This window comes from Lygodium microphyllum, chromosome 19 (assembly GCF_053477565.2).
Source record: "Lygodium microphyllum isolate KBCC chromosome 19, Lygodium_microphyllum_v1.1.10, whole genome shotgun sequence".
In the NCBI taxonomy this organism is placed as follows: domain Eukaryota; kingdom Viridiplantae; phylum Streptophyta; class Polypodiopsida; order Schizaeales; family Lygodiaceae; genus Lygodium; species Lygodium microphyllum.
Window position 1 is genome coordinate 9,514,462 of NC_141153.1, and position 13,850 is coordinate 9,528,311.

Genomic DNA, 13,850 nt, shown 5'->3' on the forward strand with positions numbered 1-13,850 from the left:
TTCTCGACCATCGGCACAACGAGTAAGTTAGTGCCACATGGTGTTACCTGTCCACGTTCCGCGTTCTCTATTGCATTCCTTGTTAGAAACAAGATAGGTAACATCCCACTCAACAGGGATATGATTCCAGGTTCAGTTCAGGTGGGAACAACAATTTTGAGTCTGGAAGGGCCATTCCGGTTGTTTCCTGTCGCTATGCTCTATTATACATATTCATTGTGTGATCACCACTCTTGGACTCTTGGCCTGTTGGCCAACACATCTGTACATCAAGATGGTGTAGGCTAGTGGTATGGGACGCCAACCCTTGGATGTGGTCATGACCCGAAGTGCTGCTAGCTTCCAGGCTTGAGGAAAGCCCATTTGGCTCTATGGCTGGGAGGTGAGTCCAATGTCGAGTCTGTTTTATTGTGTTTAAAGGGGAGAAGAAGGAATGTGATAAGATGAACATTGTTTCATAATTGACCAAATGGATGGCGTATTTTAATTTGTATTAGTTCGATGTACACTTAGCTCATCAGGCAGATATAAACCATGTTATAACAGAAGGCATATGCTTGGTGGGCGAGGCTAGGCTCCAAGCCGGTGATATGGACTGATTTTTAATCCGTTTTTCGGAAACATTTCGTAAAACCAGCCTTTCTTCTTCGAATGGGTGGTGATAACCTGATTTAAGAGTTAATTACAACAATAAATAAATGCTTATAAAATGAAATACACACTTTACCATAACATTCTTGGAAAGTAGACTCCCTGTTGGCCCCAAAATTGGCGCCCCTTGTGGTATTTCTTTAGCTTTCATTCAATTGGAAGGAGTACAACTTGAGATTCTTCAATCTCTGGCATGGATCCCAAGGTGGTTGCTAAACCCTAATTTTTGTTGTAAATTAGGGTTTACTGCAGAAATTATAGATCAGCCCACTAAAAATGGCTGAAATCTCATCCAAATGGCTGAGAATTGCTGAGAATGACTAAGCATAGGCTGAAGGAGATGAGAGAATGCTGTAAAGAGAGAAACTTTTGAGATTTGTCACGAAGAATTGATCAAAATCAGCTACTGCCCTGCTATGCCAGCCCCAAACGGATGCACCAACAACAATAGGAGCATCAGAGACTGTGATCTTCAGGAGAAAGTGCATCACAGCAATTGCCGGCTTCCCAAGGTCAAGAATATGCAATCTCCATCACCAAGATGGTCTCCAATGGCTGGGAAATGGCCCTAAAAGCTGGCAGCAACAGTCCAATATCTCTTTCCAACAGCTCGAAAATGAAAAAACGAGATTTCCCTCTCCCTTCAGCCCTATTTAGCCTTTCCCCCACTTTGCATGGGAAAGTTTTGCCAAGTGGCAGTTTTCTTAATCCATTTTCAGCAATTTCCAGCCATTTAATTAATTTTCAGAACTAATTAATTCTGAAAATTAATTCATCCCTTAATCCATGCCCAGAAAATTGACCTTGCCTATCCAAAAATTAATTGGCTAGGCCATTTGCAACCCAAAGTGGTCCCATGCATTAATTGACCCTTGGACAAGCATTAATCCATTAATTAATGTCTAGTCTCTAGTGTCACCACTGACACAATGGCCAATTAATGGTTCTAGGGGCAAACTGATACCAAAATTCACCTAGAATCTAACAAGTGTAACTTGTTACAACTTTTGCCTTTGACACCCATCTTTTTCATAGGGTCCTTCGGCCTTCCACTGTGAAAAAGTAGGTTGCACCTCACATGTGCAACACATGTGCATCTTTTAATTGTACATTTGATTAATCCTTTAATCAAATATCAATTAAGCATAAGCAAAGCATCAAATTTTCACGTCCTCGTGACATTTCGTGGTCAATGATCTAATTGAAAATTATGAAAATTATTTGAGGTTGATATGGAAAAGAAGAGCTTGGATATGTATTCATACGAGTCAAAAGACTTGTTGCACAAAACGAAGGCCTTGGACGATCCTTAAGTGCTGCTTTACATGCAATACCTTTATGGATTGTCATTGGACTACTAGACCAAGGTGCTCTACAATCCCCTTCATTCCCTCAAGTATGTCTATAGGAATGTAAAGAATATTGATAATACTTTGGCTGCAAGTCGATGGGAAGTTCCCGTCGAGCTGCCTTGGTCTTTAAGTCAAAGAAGTTAGCTACCCTAGCAGCAACTTGTTAGCCATATTGAGAGTTATATAAAAGAAGGATGATAAATACAAGGTCACTTGTAATGAGGATCGCTGGAAGGGCCATTGCTTTGCTTGCCATTAGACAAGTCACTTTCATGGTGATCAAGAGTGTCCTCAATATAAGAAGACAAAGTCTATCTCTAAGACTTCAATAAATACTCTTGAAGCTCTAGATATATCTTCCGAAATTTTATTTGAAGATTATTTTTGTTAATGCTAGTTTTAGCAATAGTAGTTCCACTAATAAACCTGTTTTTGGACCGCATGACCTTTTAAAGGTCACTGGACATATAAATGGCCAAGAGATTATAATTTTGTTTGATAATGACTTTACTAATTATTTTATTTCTCATTTGGAAGTTGGTGCAGAGATTGCAGCTCCATATGGTACCTGCTATCCAAATTTATTGTGTCCACTATGTGGAGGGTCCCATTGTGGATCATTGGGATTAGGTGGTATCAGATTTGGATCTTTTGATCCAACAATATCATTAGCTGTTGGATTTCCGATTCATGAGCCTTGACTATGGCGATGTCATTCTTGGCTTGCCATGGTTTTTCGATCAATACTCCTCCTTGTATATTGATTATAAGAATCATGTACTTTCTTTTGAGCTTAATGGTCTTTTCGATGTGATCGAGGGTTGTTTACCTTTCGGAATCATAGAACATAATGTACATATGATTTCAACAGTGGAGTTCACTCAAATTTTTTTTGATCCAAGTGTTACTACTTATATTTGTTTTGATGATTAGCTATTTGATTCTCAATGTAATTTAAATTTTTAAAATAATAATCTTAATATGAATTCAAATGTGAGTGAGTATTTGGATCTGATGTTATGTGAGTATGTTGATGTCTTTCTACTGAACTACTTATAGGCTTTCATCGTCTCGCGGAATCTTAGACCATAGGATTGAGACGTTGCCTGGTAGCCATTCTATCTCTCGGCAATCTTATAGCTTTAGCTTGAAAGAGGAGGAGAAGATAGCTAGGCAACTTCAAGAATATTTAGCTAAGAGATTTATGAAACAAAGTCAGTCCCCATGGTGCGCGCTTATTCTTCTTGCTAGAAAGAAGGATGGCATAGTGTGATTTTGTGTTGATTACAAAGGTCTCAATAATGTGACTATCAAGAATAAATATCCGTTACCTAGGATGGATGACCTTATAGAGTGGCTTTGTGGTACTCGATATTTCACTAAAATCGATCTAAGGTCTAAGTATGGAGCTCACGTGTAATGAGTAGGCTATGACGAATGGAACTCCATGGAGAGAGAGAGAGAGAGAGAGAGAGAGAGAGAGAGAGAGAGTATATTAACGTCTCTAAAAGGCCAATGTGGCCTATGAGACCAAAGTAGTACATACAATGATAGTGTGTTTCTCATCTGGAACGAGAAAAAAGATAAAAAACATGCCTATAAGATTGAAATGGAAATGAAATAGTGTCCTATAAAAGGGAAACATGTTAGTGATCTGAAAGTGAGAGAGAGTAGAGAAAGGAAAACTCTCCATCAATGATATGTCTGTTCTCTAGGGAGGTGTATCTCTGTATGGCTGAGGCGTCTCGGCATCTGTCTCCTGTGGTGCTCAATGATGGCTTTAATTTGTCTGTGGTGTGGATGTCTAGGCCTTCGTCCGGGTGGACGTGGGCGCCTGGACCGGCTAAGTGCCACTGCTCTATCCAAAGGGACACCTACAGAAGATGAGGTCCAATGATGATGTACTCTTGTAGGTTGTGTGGCAGTAGTAGTGGTATTTGCCATACTCTGTCGTGTATCAGTGAAAAAGTCAGTGACTGCTCTTTGTCTATGTGAGCCGAGCTATGGGGGCCTCCTACTCCGTAGAATTGTTGCTCTGCGCCTCTGGAGCTCCAAGAGGAAAAATCCCAAGCATCTCTGATTCTCAAACTGCATGATCCGTCTCAGGGGTCCAAAACCCTCTCGAAACAGACAGTGGTATCTACCTCGTATGTCATAATATACAGTGCATTGGCAGATGTAGTGTTCCTCTGTCTCTGGCTCTCTGTCGCATAGTGGGCATATGCATTCTTCTGTCTGTATACCCTCCCATCTGCCTGTCTCAATCCTCAGGTGGTGGGATGAGGTGCGGATCTGACCAATAACTGTGCATAGTCCATGAGGTAGCTGTGTGTCCATGTAATTGGGTCGGGTGATGAAACCATCCTCAAATACCTGGAGGAAGTGGGTCTGGTAGTGTGCCATCCTCGTGCCATGGGGTGAGGGGGGTCGGATCCAGGTCTTCTCCGTATCTAACTTCAGTATGTTTGCTCTGATCACATGGTTTAGCTCTGATCGGCTTAGGTCAAGTGTAGGGCAATCCAGGCTATAGTCAAAGGGGGGTAGTCTGTCAATTTGCAGACCATGTAGACGCATCCATGTACTTATCTGAGCATACCAACAGTGTCTGTCAGCGTCTGTTGCTAGTTGTCTAGAAGAGGCCAGGGCTAGCTGTGGGTATCTATCTTGGGGGAGCTCCCATAGTCTATGTATGAAAGTCACTGCCTGAACCAAGGCCTCAGCCACCATGGGTGATGCCCCCAACTCAGCTCTGATAATCTCATGTGGGGTCGAGCTCTTTGCTCGTATCATGTGTGAGATCATCATGACCAGTGGTCTTTCCATATGCTCCCATCCATCATAGTATTCCTTCTCTGGTCCATCCTGGTCTCCCAAAGGCTGTCTGCTCGTGTGAAACAGACTCGGACCCCAAATAGCTGCCCCATATAGGAGTGTAGGTGTAACCAAGGTGTCAAAAAGCCACAGTTTGGTGCGCGGCTCATGAAATTGTATGTGAGCACATTGCCTCTCCAATGCACCTAAGGCTGCATATGCTTTTGCCAAACGAGCCTCTGATGTCTCTCTCCAAGAGAACTGTGGTCCCTTCAATGTGACCCCCAAATAAACATACTGCCTAACCATCTCCATTGGCTCTCCGTCAAAAGTAAACTGGTGCTCAGCTCTTGTCACCCAAGCAGCTGAAGTGTTAAATACCATAACTTTAGTTTTCCCAAGGTTCACCTTAAGATCTCTATCTCTGCAAAAAGCTGATAATGCATCCAAGTGTCTATTTAGTCCCTCAGGTGAGTCAAATATAAGTACAATATCATCGGCATAAAGCAGTAATGGTATCAGCACTCCAGCTAGGCTGGCTCCGGCCCCACCCGTCCTATCCACATATTCTGAAATTTCATCTATATACAGCCCAAAAAGTGTCGGTGAAAGTGGACAGCCTTGTTTCACCCCAATGGTGCTATTGATTGTATTTGAGATGCCCTTAGGTGTTCGTACTCTGCCTGTCACTGTCTCATACAGGGCATAGATATTCCACTGTATCTCTACGGGCACATCAATGTTTTGCATTCTTTTCATGAGTCTAGCACGTGGCACTATGTCAAAGGCCTTGTGAAAGTCCACAAAACAGCAATAGATCTTTTTCTTGAATGCCTTGCCTTCTTCAATGATTGCCCTCAACGTAAAGATATGGTCTAGAGTTGTATATCCCCTCCTGAAGCCAGCCTGGCCTTTTGACCTCAGGCCATGCATCTTGGCCCATTCACTCAACGCTTGTTCCACGATAGAGCCATATATCTTGGCCAGCATGTGTCCAATCATGATAGTTCGGTAGTTACTAGGTAGCGCGGGGTCTCCACTCTTAAAGAGCGGCACAATAATATGGTCTGACCAACAGGTTGGAAATCCCTCACAAACTGCGCTATTAAAGATGTGAGCCAGCGCTGGTGCCAGAATATCACAGGCATGCGTGAAGTGTTCAGCCACTAAACCCTCATGATCTTGGGCTTTTCCATTTTTCAGTTTCCATATGGCATTCCTCACTTTTTTTTCTGTGAAAAACCTACAATTTGCTGGTCTTGAGGTTAAGGGGAGTGGCATAGGCTCTTGGCCAGGGATATCATAGAGTGTGCAAGGATATCCATGCCAATCATCCGGTCTAGTAATTTGTAGGGGTGGCTGGTTCTCATGCATCTTTTTCCATGCTCTCTTGTTGTCCTGCCCCAAGAACATGGAATACATTTCTGTTTCTAGTCTGCTCAGGTATTCCCGCTTCTTTTTGCGTACCAACCGTCTGAAGAGTGTTCGAGCATGCTTATGTGTGCATATGCCAAGTGCCAGCTCTCGCTGAAAACGTGCTCGTGTCTCTCTGCACTCATCATCATACCAGCCATTCTGTGGAGCATTACCTCGTGGAGGTTTATCTGACGGTGTAGTGTGTGGGAAAGCGTATGCTGCTGAAGTGTGTATTATCTCGGCCAACTGTCCTGTAAACTCATCCAGAGAGGCCTGTGTGTCTAGCTCCCTCAATGCATCTCGCACAGTAATGCTGTATATGTGTGAGGTCGCTTCCACAAAATCATAGCGTGGTAATTTTGGTATGTGTGACTGTGCTTCGTGTATATGCCCATATTGCATTGTGAAAGCTGGAATAGCATGGTCTGCTACTAATCCAATTGGTCTGTCTGAGATTTCAAAACTTTTTATGTCAGGTAGCAAGTTGGGTGATCCAATCAAATAGTCCACTGTGCTTGACCCTTTCTTGTTATTCCAACATGTGAAGCCATTAGATCTTGGCCACTGTGGTAGCCCGTTAAGGATGGCCAAACCATGTGCACTTCCCAGTGCCAGTAGGTGTGTTCCATATTCTGTTATCTCTCTATCTTGGGCTGATCTAACTAATCCCACTTCATCTAATGCAATATCTCTGAACATCTCATCACTAGTGTCAAAGAAAGCAGATTGGTTGTTTCCTGTGCGTGCATTAAAGTCTCCTGCTAGTAGAACATCCCCAATTCTCATGTATCCCATTATGTCCTCATATAGTGGTGTATACAGGGATGCCTCTTTAGGGGCAAACTTAGAGTATGCAGGGGGAAAATAGCATATGGCAATATACATGTCTCGAGTTCTGCTTGTACGTAACTTGATCCACATGTATCTTGCCTCTACATCTCTATGTACCACTTGGACTGTATCTCGGAGCTCTTCTCTAAATAGAATTGCCACACCTCCTGATCCCCTCGTCCCTCCAGGCCATCTAGGCTGAGGGCGATATACACTTTCCCATCTATATCCATATACATCAGGTAAACGGCTGTCTTTACATTGATGTGTCTTAGTATACATAGCAATGTCTATACCTTTGAAAGTATCCTCAAAATAACCTACATCTGTCTTAAGGGAGCCATTGCAATTCCACAGTGTGAACTTCAGGGTCTCATAGGCCACGCACCGTCATGCCGTCCTTTTCTCTGTGATGATGACTCTTCCATCTCTGTATACAGCCCATTTACCTGCTTTCCGTGCCTCTAGAACACGTGGCATATTTTCCCTCCTGTGGGCTAACTGGGAGAGAGAGAGAGAGAGAGAGAGAGAGAGAGAGAGAGAGAGAGAGAGAGAGAGAGAGAGAGAGAGAGCGAGCTCTTGCACGTACACAAACTCAAGGAAATAACTTGATAGTGATAGATGAGATGGAAGTACAAGTGATAGGACCTGAATATATAGGCTAAGCTGTGTAGCTAATTTAGCCCTTTGACCAATATTTTATGCTAAGTGGTATAAAAAGATATTCACATCTAAATACACACTTTTACATATAATAATATGTGCTCACACATGAGGATAAATAAAGCTAACAAACCTCCCTTTGGGTCATGGGTGACTGAACCCATGATACCAAACATAAAGAAAGAAAATAGGAAAGGTCTTATCTCAAAGAGGTAGTGTTTTATTGCATACAATGATTCTAGAAAAGGAGATACATAAGTAAGAGAGATACAACATGAGATAGGTCATGATATAGTCTATTGATAAACTCAGGGACTTGATGTAAGAGATGGTTCAAAGGTATATATGCATAGCTCAGATACTGATCAAAAGTCAACGTGGCTTAGAGGCACTTGGCATTTGACCAAAGGCCAAATAGACGGGTATATATTTTGAGATCAACTTAGAAGTCTTGGGCAAAGTGGTTAGAATCCCCTTGAAACATAACTTCTTTGTGAATCGAAAAGAAAGGAAAGAAAAAGAAATACAACTTGTTTTGTATTAAAATCCGAGAAGAGGACCCTATACAATTGTTTTAATATTTAAGTGATGGAAAGGTCTTAGTACATATGTAAGGATGGTGAGTGTCTAATTCTAACTACATTTCTAATATTTGTTTTAATTTTAATTTTTACTTTTAAAAGTATTTTTATGAAAACTTTAATGGCATTAAAAATTCCCCTTGATGTCAATCTCGAGGATGATGTGGTTGATATTGATCACTTGCAACAGCATCGTGAAGCATGAGATGCTTGGTAGGCCTTTTTTTTTTTGCTAATGTCAAGGGCGAGCATTTAGTAGTCTTCAACATGTCGTTCGAGACTTCAATTTGATGGAGGTAGGCACTAGTGCAGAAAACCCCAAAATTTGATGAAAAATTTGAAGAAATCCTTCTTAGATTAAAAAGCTCCCAAATATCTGAAGAAAAATTGAGGATTTTGTGTTGGGAATTGAAAGAAGAGGGCTCGAAAAGATGGACCATGTAAAGTGCCACTAAATTGAGATAATTGACTTTTATTTTTAAGGTCTTGAAAAAGGAGGGGGAGGAAACTTATCCCATGGTAAAAATCGAATGATGTTGATGACGAGTTGTACGTGATTAATGTGGCAGACTAGGCCGTTTGCAGGTGAGGTCAAAGGGATAGATACATGATAGATCTGCAAGTTGGCGCTTGGAAGGAGCCACGTGATGTACAACAACAGACAAGCACAACAAACAGGAATCGTGGCAGGACAATATGTTGGAACTAGGTTGTCTTGAGGATGATGATGTGACGTAGGCCCAAGAAGTGACACTTTAGGCTATAATTGGGCGAGAACAGATAGAATTCTATTGTATAGTATTTGGGACAGAAGATTAGTACTGTTGCGATCTTTTTTTTCTTCTTCTACTTTTTTCTTCTTATGGTTGAGGCAGTGGCAGCACATGGAGTGGTGATGGCTAGAACGACCCTTCATCTCTCTTAAGCTTCTTCTTCAATAATATCAAGTGAACATGGTGGATCCATGAGGCTAGTGTTGGTATCAACTGTTTGAGGTGGTAGTACCTGCAGGCATCTTCTTGCTCTCATACCACTATTGGGTATAGAGCTCACCTGTGACCAGCGAGCTATGGTGGATGGAACTCCATGCGTGAGAGAGAGAGAGAGAGAGAGAGAGAGAGAGAGAGAGAGAGAGAGAGAGTACTCTTGCACATATACAAACGGAAAGAAATAAATTGATAATGATTGACAAGATTAAAATATGAGTGATAGGGCTTAAATATATAGGCTAAGCTGTGTAGCTAGCCCTTTGATCCTTAATTAATGCTAAGTAGTGTAAGAATGTATTCACACCGAAACATACACTTTTACACATAATAATGCGTGCACACACAAAGATAAATAAAGCTAACATTACCATTAAATATATGGATAGCTTTGGAGGTTGTGTGAAAAATTGTGTTTCGAACCCAATATGGACATTGTTAATTTTTGGTCCTACCTTTTGGATTGAACAAATGCGCTCGCAACTTTTTAGCAGATGACGAATGAATTATTTCATTCGTCTTTTGAAAAGTTACTAGTTGTTTCCTTGACATTCTTTGTTTATAGTAAGTTATTGGAGAAACATGTAAAACATTGGCACATCGTTTTTACATCTTTTAAGATGAGAGCAATTGTTTGCCAAACTATCTAAGTGTGAATTTTTTCAAGAGCTATTATATCTTGGTGTCATGAGGACGCGAAATTTTAAGATGCTTTAATCTTGTCGATAATATTTGATTAATTTATTAATCAAATATGCAAGGTTGTTTAGCACATGTGATGCACATGGTAGTTATTTCATGGTAATAAGCCAAGGACCCCAAGGATGAAGTGGGTGTCAAAAACAAAAGTTGTGATACGTTATACCGACTTTGGAGGTTGATTGGTGTCAGTTTTGACCCTAGGACAATTGTTTGGCCAATAAGTGTCGTGACACTGGGGACTAGCATTAAAAATTGACTCTAGTGTCACCATTGACACTTAGGGATGGGCCAATAAGTGTTAGTGGTGACCTTGAGTGGTGACTCTAGATTGCAAAAGGCTTAGCACGCTGAAATTAATTTTTAGGATTATTTAATTCTGAAAATTAATGAAATGATTGGATAATGCTGAGAAATGGATTTAGAAGATTGCCACTTGGATTTAGTTAGTTTATGGCCAGAGAGAGAGAGAGAGAGAGAGAGAGAGAGAGAGAGATGCTGGTCCATTTTCATATCAAAGAACAACAATTTGCTGCAGAAGACAGCCATCTGGAGGCCTCAGCAGGTAGGGGATGATGGGGAGCACTTACTAGGGACTGCTGTTGCATTGCTAATTAGGTGACAACATTTTGGAGGTGCTTGGGAATATAGGTGGCTGCACTAAATGCAGGTTGGAGCAAGCAGATTTTAGGGTTTTCTCTCGAAGAAAATCAATTTCTCTCTCATCTTGGCTTTCTTTCAATTTGTCTAGTAATTTTTGAAAAGATCTCAACACTTCTCAGCCATTCTTAGCAGATCTTAGCTAGATTTGGATTACAGCAGGATGATTTTTACTGTAAACCCTAAATTGTTATAGAAATTAGGGTTTGATAATCACCTTGGGATTTGTGCCAATGGAAGAAGACATTGTACATTAAAATCAAAACTTGAAATTCGTGAAATTGATAGGGATTCGAGATGGCAGCCCACCCATTGTAAATTGGGGTAGCATTTGGCTATTTGATGGTTCCATTTGTGCAAGTCTTGGGTAAAAATCAAGGGATTGACCCAAATTGCTTGTTGTTTATTTATACAACAAGGGGCTTTTGGATTAGCAAAGGAGATCATGGAATTTCAACTTGTACATTGTCCATTAACAATCAAAGTTAAAGAAATACTGAAAGGGGCATTAGTTTTGGGGCCAACTAGATGTCTATTGTCCAAGATTGTTGAGATAATGTGTGTATTTCAGTTTATCTCAGATATTATTGCTGTAATTAGGTGCTTGATTAGGTTTTACCACCATATTGGAAGAGGAAGGTTGGTTTGACTTGGTCATGTCATCTATTCATGGCGTTAGGGTTGATCTTGAAAAGGTATGAGTAGTGCTTCATTGGTCTACTTCAGGGACCATAAAGCAAGTAAAACCTTTTTCACGTTTTATTGGGTTTTTTGGGAAATTCATAAAGGATGATGCTTATATTGTTGAACCCTTGATATGTTGCTTAAGGATATTTGAAGCAAGAAGGAGCACTTTAGTCTGCCAATTGTTTGGACTGGTGAACTTGATCAATATTTTCAAACATTGAAATGACTTGTTACCATGGCATTGATGTTGCAGATTATCGATCTAAGTAACTTTTTGAGGTGCACACAGATGCGAGCGACTATGTTTTAGGTACTGTCCTTTATCAGGATGGTTGACCTATTACATTTGAGAGTGGTAAGCTCACCAACACCCAAACACATTGTACTATCCAAGAGAAGGAATTATTGGTAGTCATCCATGTGCTTGAAGTATGGCGTAATTATTTGTATGGCGTCTGGTTTACTATTTGGATGGACCACCATTCATTGAAATATCTTTGTGATCACTCCGATCTTTGTAGCTGCAAGGTGAGATGGGCAGAGTTTATGCAAGAGTTCGACTTCGAAATTCACTATAGCGAGGGTGCAACTACTATGGTTGTTGATGTTCTTAGTAGAATTCTTGAAGTTAATGCCTTATCCTTCTCCGAAATCTCGATTGATTTCTATCTTTCTCTCAAAGGACATTGCCAAAATGATCTTCACTTTGGTAGAATCTAGCAACTAGTTCAAGAGAGATCTAGTAGCATGGAGAGCTATGAGGGTTAGAATGCCTGAAAGCTAGCTATTGAGAGAAAGATGGCGGAAAAGTATTCCATTCGTAATGCATTACTTTTTAAATAAGGCAAAGTGTATATGCTCATCAAGATATTTGCAAGAAAGTTTTGTACAAGTATCATGATGCATGAAGCGCATGACACCTTGGCATAGGTTAGATGATTAAGATATCTTTAAGAAAATTTTATATGAGTGTCATGATGCACCAAGCGTAGGACACTGTGGTATACATCGGACTTTGGCCTTGGTTACTCACTACGTTTATTGGCTGCATATTGAGACTATGTTTGAGTCTTATATGTAGGAGTGCTCAGAGTGTCAACTTAATAAAGTTGAATGGCGTAGACAGGTAGGGATGTTGCATCCATTACAAATTCATGATAGAAAATGGAGTAGCATTTCTATGGATTTTGTAGTAGGATTGCCTCATACGAATCGAGGTCATGATGTAATTTGGGTTGTGGTTGACTGATTGATGAATATGGCTCAATTAATTCCTACAAAGAGGCAGGAATGATACTAGAGTTATGACCATTGTCATAGAGACCCACAACAAAATTGGTCTTAGTCTAGACCTCATGGGTAGGGTCGTATTAAATCCTGTGGTTCTTATTCCTCACTTGTCATTATTGTGGAGAGGAAGGACATACATGGCCATAGTACCATAAAATGTACAACATAGGTGTGAGAAAGGCAAAGGGAAAGCGCAAGATAATGCTAATACATCTAATGATCAGCGTATTACTAAGTCCACTGCCAAGATTGAGGAGATTATGCACTAGAGTATAGTTTAGATGATTATATTCTGTGTTAGGAGACCGTCCCAGATCAATGCTTCATGATCTTGATATGAGAGCAACCTTGCTTTTAAGAAAGATGTTCGAACATGAAAAAGGACACACCTTTAAGTAAAAATTGGTGGAAAATTGAAACATGCTTAAAATGATGGAAAGCAACCTCTAATGGCTGAAACACTAACACAGATATTAAAAACTGGAACATTGGAGGTTAACACTGCTATTGCCATCCTCCTAGAGCCACACACTTTCAATGTTTTCTGCTGAGAACTGAATCCACATCTCATCTCAGGCTATGCCAAAGCTGTTCAAAGTTTCCTCACAGCCAGTCAATGTCACTTGTGACCATTGCTATGAATAAGGAGAATCCTGCACCACTTTTCTTTGCGAGAAAAAGTTTGTTTTTGGCTATACTTTTTGCATAATCTCATTAGAGTGGCTGTGTTAGCCTCATTTTTACCAAGGCAAGGCTGATTTGTTCCTGTTTAGGCCTGTCTTCTCCAGTTCTTCGCAGAAAAGTGCTTCTATAGGTTCTCTTCAGTCTGTTCGACCTTCTTTTGGCTACTTGGAGTGAATATTTGTGAACATATTTTCTTTTATGTCTGTTCAGACGCTCATCTGTTTGACTTTCAGCTGTCTTGGACTAATTGTCCCCTATGGATTTCCTCTAAGATTGGTTTATAGGCTAAGTTTTGTACTCTCAGCTATGTCAATATATATTTGTCTGATCTGTATAATGATTGGGGATTTGAGGTGCCTTTTGAGGAGGATTGTTGAGATGCGGTTTTGTTTGCCAAGAAAATCTCCCACCTAGAGCCTTTTTTCTATGGTGTTTCTGTTAAGATCTTTATCTTTTTGTTGCTCTACTGGTCAGATATATTCTATTTCTCTCTATATGTCATTGATCAAGTGTGATTAGAACATTAGATAAGTGTCATG

General features: G+C 40.5%; 1 protein-coding gene and 1 pseudogene across 6 annotated transcripts in view; one reads left to right on the plus strand and one right to left on the minus strand.

Moving 5' to 3' along the window:
• LOC148019545 (Rab3 GTPase-activating protein catalytic protein) overlaps nt 1-13,850 on the plus strand; it is a 248,219-nt gene that overhangs the window by 67,467 nt on the left and 166,902 nt on the right. The gene's annotated exons all lie outside the window — the stretch shown is intronic.
• On the minus strand, nt 3,696-7,294 carry LOC148019547 (uncharacterized; annotated as a pseudogene).